This window comes from Rhinolophus sinicus, chromosome 2 (assembly GCF_057876585.1).
Source record: "Rhinolophus sinicus isolate RSI-liver-muscle chromosome 2, RSI-T2T, whole genome shotgun sequence".
Taxonomy (NCBI): Eukaryota; Metazoa; Chordata; class Mammalia; order Chiroptera; family Rhinolophidae; genus Rhinolophus; species Rhinolophus sinicus.
Window position 1 is genome coordinate 140,501,974 of NC_142502.1, and position 13,602 is coordinate 140,515,575.

Genomic DNA, 13,602 nt, shown 5'->3' on the forward strand with positions numbered 1-13,602 from the left:
ATTCTTGTTGTTTTAAATGTCAACTTTCTGTTCCTAGGCTTTTTTTCCCTTTTCCTCACACTCTCCCTAGGTGATTTCTACCTCTGTGATGGCTTCAGTTACCATCTCCACATGGATGATGCCCATCTCTCTCTAGACCAGAATATCCAACTGCTCATATGGACAACTCTACTGGGATGTTTTGCAGACTCAGGAAAATGCAGCTTCCTGCTCTTCCCCACTTGCTCCTCATCCAGTGTCCTGTCAGTGATAAATACCATCACTGCGCCATGCAGTTGCTAGTCCCCAAAGCCTAGTAGCCATTGCAAATCCTCCCTTCCCTTTCTACAGCCGACAACCAGTCTGTCACTAGGAGTTGTCCTCCCCAGTATTTCTTGGATCTGATTGCTTTCTTTACTTCTTCATAGCCACAACCCTGTACCTTCATTTCCTAATTTATAGAGTATTTTTGAAGATTAAATGAAATAATATGTATAAAATGCTTAGAACAATGGATTGGCACCCAGTAAGTGCTATGTGAATGTTAGGTGTTGCCATTATTGTTGTCTCCTCCTCCTCCTCCTTCCCCAGTCTTTGCCTCCAGTCTTGATTTTATCCTCTCCTACTTCCATTCCATTCTCCACACTGCAGCCAGAGTGATCTTTATAAAATGTAAGAAGGATCATGGTCTTACTCCCCTACTTAAAAAAACTTCAGTGATCTTTTTGTTGGGCTTGTGCATGTACTATTACCCCCACCTAGAATGCTTTTTCCCTTGATCTTTGAATGGCTGGTTCCTTTTTATTGAGGTACCTGCTTTTAAGTGTTTTCTTCTCAGGTTTTCCCCCAAATCATTAGGTCTGAAGTAGCCACCTGTATGCTTTCACATCACCTACTGTGTACATCACATCACCTACTGTGTATAGCACTTACCAATATGTGCTATTTTTCTGGTTTATATACATACTTGTTTACAGTCTCCTCCATTTAGAATGTAAATTCTCTGAAAATAGGGATATTGTTTGTTTTATTCATGTTGTATTACTGGCACATTGTTGGCACTGAATGAATACTTGTTAAGTGAGTAAAACAGCTTCACATGTCTTATGAGGCCCTTCTTGGTCTCTCCAGCATCATCTGCCTCTTAGTATACTCTCTGCCTTGGCTCACCCACTTTCCAGCTCTTCCCATCTGTTCAGGTGTGCTTTCTTGCTGCAGAAACTTTGCATATGCTGTTCCCTTTCCCTAGAACACCCTTCTTAAAAGCCCTGCTACTGCCTGGGTATCTCCTATTTATCCTTGAAGTTTCAGCTTAGGTGTAACTTCACCTTACTAGCTTTCTTAATTTTACAGGCTGGTTCTGTGTGTATTGCCTTTAATTATACACATTGTAATTATTCAGTTGTCTGTCTCCCTCACTAGACTGTGAGTTCTGTCGGACAAAGGCCTATGTCTTGCCCACCATGTATTCTTAGTTCTAACTGCCGTGGGCTGGAAGGGTCCCTTGAGGTGGGGCTGGTGGGTAAGAGGGATGGAGTACCAGGGATATTACTTGAGTGCTAACGAAGTGTGTCTTAGAATGTAAGGGTGAGGTCTAGACATTCGACCCTGACTTATTGTCGTTCTTATTCCATCATCTTCAGTGATGCCAGTGTTTGCCCGGCTGAATATATTTGTGTCTCTCTGAGACATATTCATAAAATCAGGGTAAGCTTGGCAGGCGACTTGTCCATGAAGGGGGCATGAGTGCTGAGGATAAAGGCTGAGGATCTGGGTGGGTTGATTATTTAGTCTGAGTGGCTGATGGCAGAATAACTGGGAGTGGAATAGAATCCTAAGCAAGGAAGGAAGCAAAAAGGCCTTAGGGAAAAGGAGAGGCAAAGACGAAACAGGAAGTTGAATCATTAGGTCAGAAACGCAGAGAATCAGGATAGTGGGTGGAGTGTGAGAAGGCATGGAGTAAGCAGTCAGGATTAGGGCCATAAGTAATCTTGGAGAGTACTTAAATCATCTTTTAGCATTCTTACCTCTTTAGTGTGGAACCAGCTTTTGGATTATAGGAAACATCAGGGTTTGAACTAGATTGCCTGTTGCTTTTTTATGTTTATGTGCTATTTAAAGTCAAATCCCCAGAAATCCTACCTTACCCTCCCCCACACACATACTTCAGTTTCTGCTGCCTTCACTCCTTTTAAATATACCCTATTTCCCCCAAAATAAGACCTAGCCGGAAAATAAGCCCTAGCATGATTTTTCAGGATGACATCCCCTGAACATAAGCCCTAATATAAGACCCGGTCTTATTTTCGGGGAAACACGGTAGTAGGTTCAATTAGCTCGTCTTTGCGAAAAGTTTCCTGTACAGAAGACTGCAGCCGTCCTGGTGCTCAATGCAGGTTGGGGGAGCACTCCTGCCGGCCCCCTCATCTCACCAAACCAGGCATAGGAGTTACCTAGGCAGCCTTAGGAGTTCAGGATGCTCTGCCCAGCCTGAATCTGTGGAATTTCTCTCTGAATTTTGGGGAGGGACATGGGAGTGTAGAATATAGGGTGGGACTCTTATCGGTGAGGCATAGTAAAGCGTAGTGACAGACTATCTGGGTATGATAGACAGTAGGATTTGGGTTGTGTATGCGATGAACTTCCACGTTTTTGACCTGGAATGGTCCTGGAGTTTGTGGCAGCGTTAGGAGGTTCTGATGTGTTAAGTAGAGAACCTTGGTGAATAGCGCTAGTCATAAACTCTTAGAGGTACCTGGATGGATTTCTACGCGGCCTGGAACTCTTCTGCAGATTGCCTGGTCGCTGGCAGAATGGTGGGTACAGAGGGGGAGTCATGCGGATAGAAACAGTACTTACTAAGGAAGGCTGTGTTCTATTTTGAAGGTTGGATGGAGTAATTGTGTGCACATACTGGGCAGTCTAAGGCCCAGTTACCTGGCCTGTGTGAGGCAAGGCGTCTGCACTCCCTCCGTAGGGCATCGCTGGGAAAACCAACCGAAGAGAGCTGAAGGTCATGGCCGTTGTTAGTGATTACCCCAAGAGTGCTCCCCGACTTTGACTCCTCTGCTCTCTAGGCGCCATGCTCTGATGTCCTGCCTTCTGTTTTCTGCTTTGTAGCCTTCAAATTTCATAATCCATCCTGACTCCTCTGTCTAGATTGCTCCCTACCCAGCTTGACTCTTGGCTCTACGTAGTCCCCTAATTTTGACATTGCCAGCCAGCTTCAAGTGAGGGCCTTCCTCCATTAGCCGCCTTCCTAGAATTATGATTTTGAAGCTTTAATACATCAGAATTACCCAGGGGACAAGGGCAGGAGGGCTGGAGACTTGTCTAAAATGCAGATTCTTGGTCTCTAGTCCTAGCTATTCTGATTCAGTAGGCATGGGGAATCTGCATTTTGAATGGCTTTCTGGTGACTCTTACACCAGTCGTCATGTTCAGACCATATTCGGAGAAACTCTGACTTTGAAAGGACTCTGGTTACCAAAGGGTAAGGGGGGTGGGGGTGGGAGAAGAGGGTAAGGGGGATCAAATATATGGTGATGGAAGGAGAACTGACTCTGGGTGGTGAACACACAATGGGATTTATAGATGATGTAATACAGAATTGTACACCTGAAATCTATGTAATTTTACTAACAATTGTCACCCCAATAAATTTAAAAAATAAATTAAAAAAAAAAAAAAAAGAAAGGACTCTGCCAACCTCCCAATTCCTAAAGGGGAAGAAGGGATTTGAACCTTTACTTGGATCCTAAAGTCCTAGGAACCTTAATCTGTCACTGGTCAGCTAGTGGGGAGAATGGATAGCTGTCTCTGTGCTGGTACCTCATCTCATTACCATTGTAGGCGCAGAGCCCCGAGGAAGTTGAGGGCCTTAATGACTCCCCCATAGCAGGTCAGTACCTCTGGGATTTACAGGGGGCTTTGACTTTGGACTTAGAAGGCAGAGGAGAATATAGACCTTGACAGCTGCTAATTGCACCTCAGCTTTGTCTCTGAGGTGCCTCTTTTTCCTGTGCACATAGACTGCCCTGGTATAGGCCATCGTCATTTGGTCTCAGCTCTCCTCACTCTCATTGAGGCCACTTCCCTCCTATAAAACAACCCAAACGGTCTCTCCTTTTCAAATCCTCTGTTGCATTTGTATTACCTACACAATCAAGTCCAAATGTGTCAGGTTGGAATAAACAGTCTTGCACAGTTTGGCCTAAACTGTGGCCTACACAGCCCAGCAGGAACTGGCCCCTGCCTGTTTCTCAGGTCTTATCCCAAGGCCTCTCCTCCTCCTCTCCCGCAGGCGCCCCACCCCGCTCGCAGCTCCTTGACCTCTTCTTTTAGCTCCCTGGCTTCAGGGCGTTTGCAGTGCTGCAGCCTCTGCCTAGAATACCCTTACCCTGCTCTTCACCTCATTACCTATTCCTTGCCTTTAAATTTCACGTAAGCATTGTGTCCTCTTTTCTGGCCACTCCATACTAAGCAAGTCCATGTTACACACATGTTACTTTAGCACCCTGTTTGCTTCCATTAGGTCATTTTATCACTTTTTACTGTTTTGTCTTTCCCTCCTACTAGATTATAAGCTCCATGAGGACAGGGACCTTCTTGCTTATGGTTGTATCTTCAGTGCCTAACGCAAGGGGCACTCAAGTACTTGTTGACTAAATTGTCTTTCATGCTCTTGTTGGTACCTTAGTTGGTGCTTTGGGGGCGCTGCACAATTCTCACCCTTTGCATGGGATCTTGCCTCTGCCGGAAGCCCCCTTCCTCTCATCAACGGTCGGGGTCCTTGTCCTTTACCACTTCTCTAAGCAATTCCTTGACTTTCAGAGGCAGTGGTAGTTCCACAGAGGAAACACTTTGGTCCTCTCGGAAGGACTTTCACCCTGCGTGGTGATTCCCCAGGGTAAGAGAGAGATGGTATTGCCCTGGGTTTACCACATGGCAAGCCAGAGGCTGTGAAACGTGGATTAACTTGGAAATAGCAGAACTGAGATTTGAACCACGATATGTCTGTGGACTCATCAGACATATCATCTGATATGTAGACTCACTCATCTACCTCAGTATGTTCTCTCTAAGAGAAACCAAACAGCACACTCAGAGACACTGAAGTGAAAGAGGTGCTTTTAAAAAAATTATTTAGGTAATAAAAGTATATACAAATATATTTTTAAAATTTCCTCATAAACACAGTAAAAGGTATATTATTGATGAGCCATTTATAAGGATGATGGAGTAAAGGGCGACCATGATATTTAGAGGATGATGTGTGTTTCATGTGTTTCTTTGAGCATATCTTTGGGGACTCTTTGTGACAATGACAGAGTCAACATGTAACCTAGTAGAAATGAGCCAAGGTGAAACATTATTAAATTCAAACCAAAGCAAATATTCATCATTTATAGTTGCTTGGAGGATAAAGAGTGAAATCTGAACAATTTTGTTGAGCAAAAAAATATGCAAAATTTGTGTACAAAGCTTTTAACACATTTTGCTTAAAATATATATCTTACTATATGTAAATAAGATACGCATTTAGTAAATTATGGTAGATATTATCATATTATGCAGCGATTAAAAAGGGTGAGACAGACACACACACGCTCACACTCTGATATGGACCAATCTCTAAGATCTGTAATTAAGAGAAAACTAAAGCCAGGTGCAGAATGGTCTTTGTGGCATGCTAGTTCTAGTATTTGTATGGAAAAAGGGGAGAACTCTGTATACTTGTTAAATCTATACTATCTCTGGAAGTTTGTTTTGTTAATATTTTTTTGTGTTGTTGAAATTTTTTATTCATGTGTGCATTGCCTTTTTTAAATTGTAGTAAAAAACTAACAAAATTTACTATCTTAACCATTTTTAAGTGTACAGTTCAGTATTGTTCAGTATATTTACATTGTTATGCAACAGATTGCCAGAAGTTTGTCATCTTGCAAAACTGGACCTCTTATACCCACTAAACAATTGTTCGTTTCCCGTCTCTCTAGCTCCTGGTAACTACCATTCTACTTTTATGAATTTGACTACTTTAGATACCTCATAAAAGTGGAATCATACCGTATTTGCCTTCTTGTGACTAGCTTATTTCACTTAGTTCATCCATGTTGTACCGTGTGACAGGATTTTCTTCCTTGTTAAGGCTGAAGAATGTTCCATTTTAGGTACATATCACATCTTATCTATTTGTCAATATGTTGCCTTTTATTAACTTTTAAAAAGTATTTTGTTTCACCCTATAAATGTGATTTCAAAAATTTGTATGTGAACAGTACGTGTGTGTGTGGTGTGGCAATAGGGACAGAGGTTAGAGGATTATTAAATTGTATCTCCATAAACTTTATAGCAAAGGGAAAGATCCCTTTTGTCTAGTGAATGATCCCCAACTTTATGTCTTGGATTTTTGTATTTAAGATTTTCTTTTGAAGGGAAACACATCTCTTACTAAGAATGGAACCAAAACAGGGGAGATTATGTTTGAAATTGAAGATATTTGTGTATGTCAGGACACTCCACCATTTGTCTTACTTCACCTACCCCTCTGTTTGTCTTACTAGTATCTCTGTTCTTCCTGTTTCATGCAAGAAATCTGAGGGTCCCCTTTTTTATAACATATTTCCTACGTGTTGATTTTGTCTTCACAAATGGAGTAAATTCTTAAAGGCAGGAGACATGTGTTCTGATTATATCCTATAGTGATGAGCATAATAGAAGTTGCATAAAACTACATATTCAAGGAAGACAAGACAAAGGTGGAGAGAAAGAGGTTCCTCTGCTAAAGAGATGATTGCTTTTGGTTTTCTCTGACTCATCTTATACTCTCCACTAGTGAAGAATTTCTCCCACTTGCAGACTAAGTGTGTTGGAGGATGTGTGTGTGTGTGTGTGTGTGTGTGTGTGTGTGTGTATGTGTGTGTGTGTGAGATGTTCTCTGCTGAAAGCCCAGGAAAGAGAGTAGAAGCTGGCATGGGGCCTTGATAGTGTGTACTGAGACTTCTGTGTGCAGCCCCGAGGAGAAGCTCCGATTTCTGCCCTCTTCCTAATTTCAAGCCTCATCCTAAATTCAGCTGTCAGCAGGATGGCTGGACCTGTATGTGCCTTAGGCTTCATAAATTTAGTAGGATATAGTAGGAATGTTGGATAAAAGTGATTTGTCATTTTTGGTGATAGTATATGAAAGCACTTAGCACAGGACCTGGCATATAGTAGGTATCCAAGAGGTGACACAGAGTATGTGAGAAATAATTTCAAACAGTCAAATCTTTCTCTAGATCCCCTACCTCTACTCATGTGCCTCCACTCCTACCCTTAGGCTAAAGAAATAGGGGATAGCAATATGAAGTCCACCTTTGGGAAGCTGCCAATTCCTTGTTTGTGGCTTTATGCTCAGGTGAGAAGCGTAATCTGCTTCCACATATCTGAGAGCAAATATATCTGGGCCGTGTCCACCAGGTTACTTAAAACCTCACCCTAGACTAAAAATGTTCCAATCAAACTAGCATATCCGGTCACCTTGGGCAGCTTTCTTGGTAGGGACCTATTTTTGAGAATCTTAGTGGAGACATGTGTGAATCTCTAGGGGAGTGTGGTAAGGAAGTGGGGGTGTGGGGTTGGGCATGAGTTTAACTTAGCCAGGATAGCTTGGTGGATGTCGGCGTGGAGGAATGGATAGGGGAGGGGCAAAAAGGGCTCAGCTCTGTGTCATTTTCTGTTCATAGGAAGGTACAGGCACTTGTGCTGGGTGCAGACCTCTGCCCTGCTGTGCCTTGTCACCTCCCTGTGAATGTCACTTCCTGGCTGCCCTGCAAAGCATTTGTGGTTAAGTAGCTGAAATAGGGACTCTGAATCAGATAGCCTTGCTTTAAGTCTTACAGATCTGCAGTGAGGAAGTGTGCCTCCCAGGTTCTGCTTCCCATGTGCCAAAATGAGAGGAATCCCATCCAGATCTGTGGGAGCTTCCCTCTATCCTTCTTATGCCCCCTCAGCTTACCTTGATCTTAAGCCTTTATCCCTTTCATCCTATCACTGGCCTGGCTTCTGGGAAGAGGAGGGAAAAGGGTGAGGGAAAAATAGGGAGCGTTAAAAGAACTGGCAGGGGTGTAGATTTGCTGTCCTTAAATGTTTTCTGGAACAAAAGTGTAGGTGTGGGGAGGAGGATGAGTAAGGGGGTGGGAGAACAAACAAATGTCACCTGTACCACTTGTCTGGCATCAGCCTGAACCCTTGCTTGGTATTATCAGTATCTTTCTGTGTTGTTCCCTTTTCCCATTTAAAGCATGAATATGTACACACATGTAATTTCATATCCATGGAATCATACCTTAATACTGTTTTGTAATCTTTTATCACTTTTTCCTTAGATTTATTGAGATATAATTGATGTAATGACATTGTGTAGGTTCAAGGTATGCAATGTGATAATTTAATATACATATATATTGTTGTGATTACCACAATATGGTTAACACATCCATCACCACACAGTTGCTTACTTTTTTTTGTGTGTGGTGAGAATCTTTTTTCACTTGATTGTGTGTTATAAACATCTTTCCATGATTTACTTTTTTTTTTTTTAAAAGATTTTTATTGGGGAAGGGGAACAGGACTTTTATTGGGGGAACAGTGTGTACTTCCAGGCCTTTTTTTCAAGTCAAGTTGTTGTCCTTTCCATCTTAGTTGTGGAGGGCGCAGCTCAGCTCCAGATCCAGTTGCCTTTTCTAGTTGCAGGGGGCACAGCCCACCATCCCTTGCGGGAGTCAAACCGGCAACCAACCTTGTGGTTGAGAGGACGCACTCCAACCAACTGAGCCATCCGGGAGCTAAACAGCAGCTCAGCTCAAGGTGCCGTGTTCAATCTTAGTTGCAGGGGGCGCTGCCCACCATCCCTTGCGAGACTCGAGGAATTGAACTGGCAACCTTGTGGTTGAGAGCCCACTGGCCCATGTGGGAATCGAACCGGCAGCCTTCAGAGTTAGGAGCATGGAGCTCTAACCGCCTGAGCCACCGGGCCGGCCCCCTTATTTTTGTTTTTTAAAAGGATTTTATTGGGGAAGGGAAGCAGGACTTTATTGGGGAACAGTGTGTATTTCTAGGACTTTGTTGGGGAACAGTGTGTTTTTTCCCAGGACCCATCAGCTCCAAGTCAAGTTGTTGTTCCTTCAGTCTTAGTTGTGGAGGGCACAGCTCAGCTCCAAGTCCAGCCGCTGTTTTCAATCTAGTTGCGGGGGGCGCACCCCACCATCCCATGTGGGAGTCCCATGGGATGGTGGCAACCAACCGGCAACCTTGTTGTTGAGAGCTCGCGCTCTAACCAACGGAGCCATTGAGCCACCCGGGAGCTCAGTGGCAGCTCAGCAGCAGCTCGTTATCTTCAATCTAGTTGTGGAGGGCGCAGCTCACTGGCCCATGTGGGTCAGAGCTCGTGCTCTATCCAACTGAGCTATCTGGCCATCCTCATGTTAACTAATACAGAATAAGTGGTTGAATTATATTTCAATGTGTGGCTATACCACAATGCATTTTTTCTCTATTATTTAATCTATATCTTGTCTGTTATCAATGGGGTCTTTCCTGACCCCCGTACTTAAAATTCTAACAAACCTTCCTTTCCTGTCTCCTTTCTGTCTTTTATTTTTCTCTATAGCATTTAGCACCACTTGATATACTACATTATTAAAATTTATTTGTTCATTGCCTAACATACTCCACTAGAATGTAAGCCCCATGAAGACAAAGATTTTGTCCACTGCACTATACTTGGTGCTTAGAACAGTTCCTGGCACACAATTGGCGCTCAATAAATATTTGTTGAATGAATGAATTCTTTGGACTTTTGATGTACCTACTGGGTTTTTTATTTGCAATAATTTTGTTATTATATATATTCTGTGATAATCACTTTGGTATATAATCTTTACACACTGTCTACTTATTTCCTTAGGATAAATTCCAAGAAATGGAATGGCTAATTTAAAGGGTATGCACATTTAAAATGTTGATTCATGGAGCTAAGCTACCCTTAAGAATGTTAAATTCTACCAAAGGCATGAGATTGCTAATTTCTCCACATCATCAGTAACACTGGGTTTTGTGGTTTTCGTCTTCCCTGTCTGACAGGTGAGATATGGTGTTATCGCTGTAACTTGGTAGTTCAGAATGTCACTCTGGAGCCAGCCTGTTTGGGCCTGAATTCTGACTCGGCCGCTAACTGTGTGACCTTGGGTAAGTCATTTAACTTCTCTTCCCTTAGTTTCATCTTTGTTAAAGTAGGGATAATGATAGCACCTATTTCATGGTGGAATAAATCAGTTAATCCAAATAAAATGCTTCAATTAGTAACTGAGATGGGACACTCAATAAATATGATTTAATTTACATTTCTTTGAATATTAAAGATTGAATATCTTTTCAAATGTATTTTGGACATATATATTTTTCTTTGGGCTACTTATTCATGTCCTTTGCACGTTCCCAGTAATATTTTCCTAATAATTTGTATGAGCTAAAGGGTTGACTATTGTATATGGTACAGAATTGTTCTCTGTTTGTCATTTGTCTTTCAACTTTGTTTATGCAATTCTTTTTCTGTCTGGAACTTTTACATTTTTAGATAATCAAAATAATATTTTCCTTTGTAGTTTTCTTTGCTACTAGGCCAGTGTTTAGAAAAGGCGTGCTTTGCTACCTCAAAATGATAAACATAGTTACTCATTTATTCTCTTCAAGTAATTTTTGTGTGTGTATTTTTAAATCTTTGATCCATCTGGAATTTATTTTGATATGAAGACAGCAGTTGAGATGTAGCTCTATTTCTTTTCAGTTGGGTAGCGTTTGAAGCCCATTTATTGAAGAAGAAGGAGCAGGAGCAGGAGCAAGAATCAGGAAGGATTCTCTTTCAGGAGGATCTATTCTTTTCTCTAATTTGAAAGTAGGCTATCCTACAAACAACAGATTTCCATTTCAGAGAATAAATGTGCTGTTTGGGTCCAGTCAGTAGTCCAAATTCGGTCAGTAGACGATGTGGGATGAATATGTTGTATAAAGCATTTTGCAATCAGAACTCACAACTTGACTTTAAGTGATGAGACTGCTGTGCTCACTGGGGCAGTTCTCTCCTGGCTCTGGAGGCTCCTCCTAAGTGGATCCTAATTTGGGGACTGTTTTGAAGGGGCCATTATTAGTTTGGAATGATAAGTTCTGTGTTGTTCAAAAAACAAAAGAAGTGACTGTAGCAGATATTTCCTCACTCCAGCTTGGGGGTTATTGAATGGTAATGAACTCACTGTGTTCTAGCTTTGCCTTCATCGGCTCTTTCTGGAACTCTAGTCCCATCCAGTTTCTTGCTTCTGACTCAAGACAGAGGGAGGCTGATCCTTCTATAAGAGAACATCCACATATCCCATGGCAGCTCCTATCTGCCAGAGATGAAGAAGGGTCGCTGATTCTTACATAGCGTATATTACGTACCAGGAACTGTCCTAAGCACCTTATACCTGCTCTTTATGAGGTAGATGCTCTGTACTGGGTTGAATAGTGTCCCCCCCCCCCCCCAAATTGATGTCCACCCAGAACTTATGAATGTGATCTTATTTGGAAATGAAGTCTTTGTAGATATAATCAAGTTAAGATGAAGTCATACTGGTTAGAGTGAGCCCTAATCCAATGACTGGTGTTCTTATAAGAAGAGGGAGACACAGAGAGGGAAGATGGCCAAGTGAAGATGGAGGCAGAGAGTGGAGTTATGCTGCCACAAACCAAGGAAGGGCAAATATTACTGACAAGCACCAGAAGCTGGAGGAGGCAAGGAAAGAGTCTTCCCTGAGAGCCTTCAGAGGGAGCATGGCCCTGCTGACACCTTGATTTTGGACTTCTAGACTCCAGAAACATGAGAGAATAAGTTTCTGTTGGCTAAAGCCTCCCAGTTTGTAGTATTTGTTATGGGTGCCCTAAGAAACCAGTATATCCTCTTATTATCATCTTCATTTATAGATAAGGAAACTGAGGCCCCAAATGGTCAAATACTTGGAGGTCTCTCCAGGTCACTGCTTTACTGGCTGGGCACTTACTCTGAAGCTTCTGCCGTTGCTGTTGTCAGCTTTCCACCTTCACCACGGCCATCAGCTTCTGGTAGCACTGGGGCTGAGCTGCTGGAATGGCTGCTTTCTCTAACAGCAGGCACAGCCTTTCTTCATCCTTGGCCACTTCTCACCCTAAAACAGAAACTCTTCCCAGGAGGCTTCTGGCTGTAGCCTGATCGTTTCACTAGATCTCTTCCTGGTCCCATCTGAAACCAGGCTTTTATTTTTCATTTCCCAGCAGTGTAAGAGAAATGTGGGTGACATTTGGGGGGAGGGTCACTCAGCTTCTTCTGGCAATTGTTTTTATGCTTTTCATTTCTGGCCTGCTATACTTCCTAGAATTTCTGTTAGTCAAGTCTTGTTTTTCTTTATAGCTTTCAGGATCTCACATACCCCTCACATAGCACAAACCCGGTTTCCACGAAAATAACACCTAGCCTGACAATCAGCTCTAATGCGTCTTTTGGAGCAAAAATTAACATAAGACCCAGTCTTATATTATGTTAAATAAGACCCAGTCTTATATTATTGTAAAATAAGACCGGGTCTTATATTAATTTTTCCTCCAAAAGATGCATTAGAGCTGATTGGGGAGACATGGTAGCACAGTTCATGGTTGTGAGCAGACAGGAACATCTTCATGGTAGCTGGCTGTGAGAGCCCTGCATACCTGTTCTTTTTCTTACATTTTTGATTTTTTTTTTATTGGGGAATATTGGGGAGCAGTGTGTTTCTCCAGGACCCATCAACTCCAAGTCATTGTCCTTCAATCTAGTTGTGGAGGGTGCAGCTCACTGGCCCATGTGGGAATCGAACTGGCAACCCTGTTGCTCAGAGCTTGAGCTCTAACCAATGGAGCCATCCGGCCGTCCCCCTGGTTACCTGCTCTTAATGAACTCAACCCACCACAGTGCCTCTCCCCTTGCCAATGGCAGGGGGTTGGAGGGGGAGGGGATACGGGTGCTCTCTAACCCAGCTCATCTCCCTCAGTAGCTCCTTGTCTGCCCATGGTCTCTTCTGCCAGCATCCCAGAAAAGGTTTCCTTCTTCTGAATCCTGTTACTGGCCGCAGAATCTTGCTTGTTTTCCAATATAGACCTTTGCCTTGGATCCTGCTCTTATTGTCAGCTCCTCTCACTAGACTGAGCTCCGGGAACTCAGGAACATACCTGTTTTGTCTGCCACTGTATCCCAGGACTGAGCAAAGACCTGGCATTTACTAGCTAGCCCCTCAAGAAATGTTAATTGAATGAAGAAACAAATATTGACTTTGAAGCTTTGGAATCCTGGTTTTCCTTGCTTCTTGTTGAAGCCAAGGACCAGATTAAGAACTTTAGAGGTCTAAGCAATATAACGATTATGACGTCCCTCATACTTTCAGCCCTCAGCATATATTTCACAAATAATATTAAACACAAAAGAAGTATAAGGAAATCTGGTACAGCATAAGGAAAATAATTTTTACCATGGTGACTACTTGGATAAATATAAAATAATTTGAAACATTTTTTGGTTATTGTCTCCGCTTTGCCTGTTCC

General features: G+C 42.6%; 1 protein-coding gene across 2 annotated transcripts in view; it reads left to right on the plus strand.

The window, feature by feature from the left end:
* The window catches only part of ASPRV1 (aspartic peptidase retroviral like 1), a 91,082-nt gene that overhangs the window by 12,284 nt on the left and 65,196 nt on the right, over positions 1 to 13,602 (plus strand). Inside the window, exon 2 of one of the 2 annotated variants that reach the window (XM_088796111.1) lies at positions 10,105 to 10,209. The gene's annotated coding sequence lies outside the window, so the exon portion shown is untranslated. Of the gene's footprint in view, positions 1 to 10,101; positions 10,210 to 13,602 lie in introns of those variants that run through there. The other variant, XM_074332115.2, reaches the window with a different exon arrangement.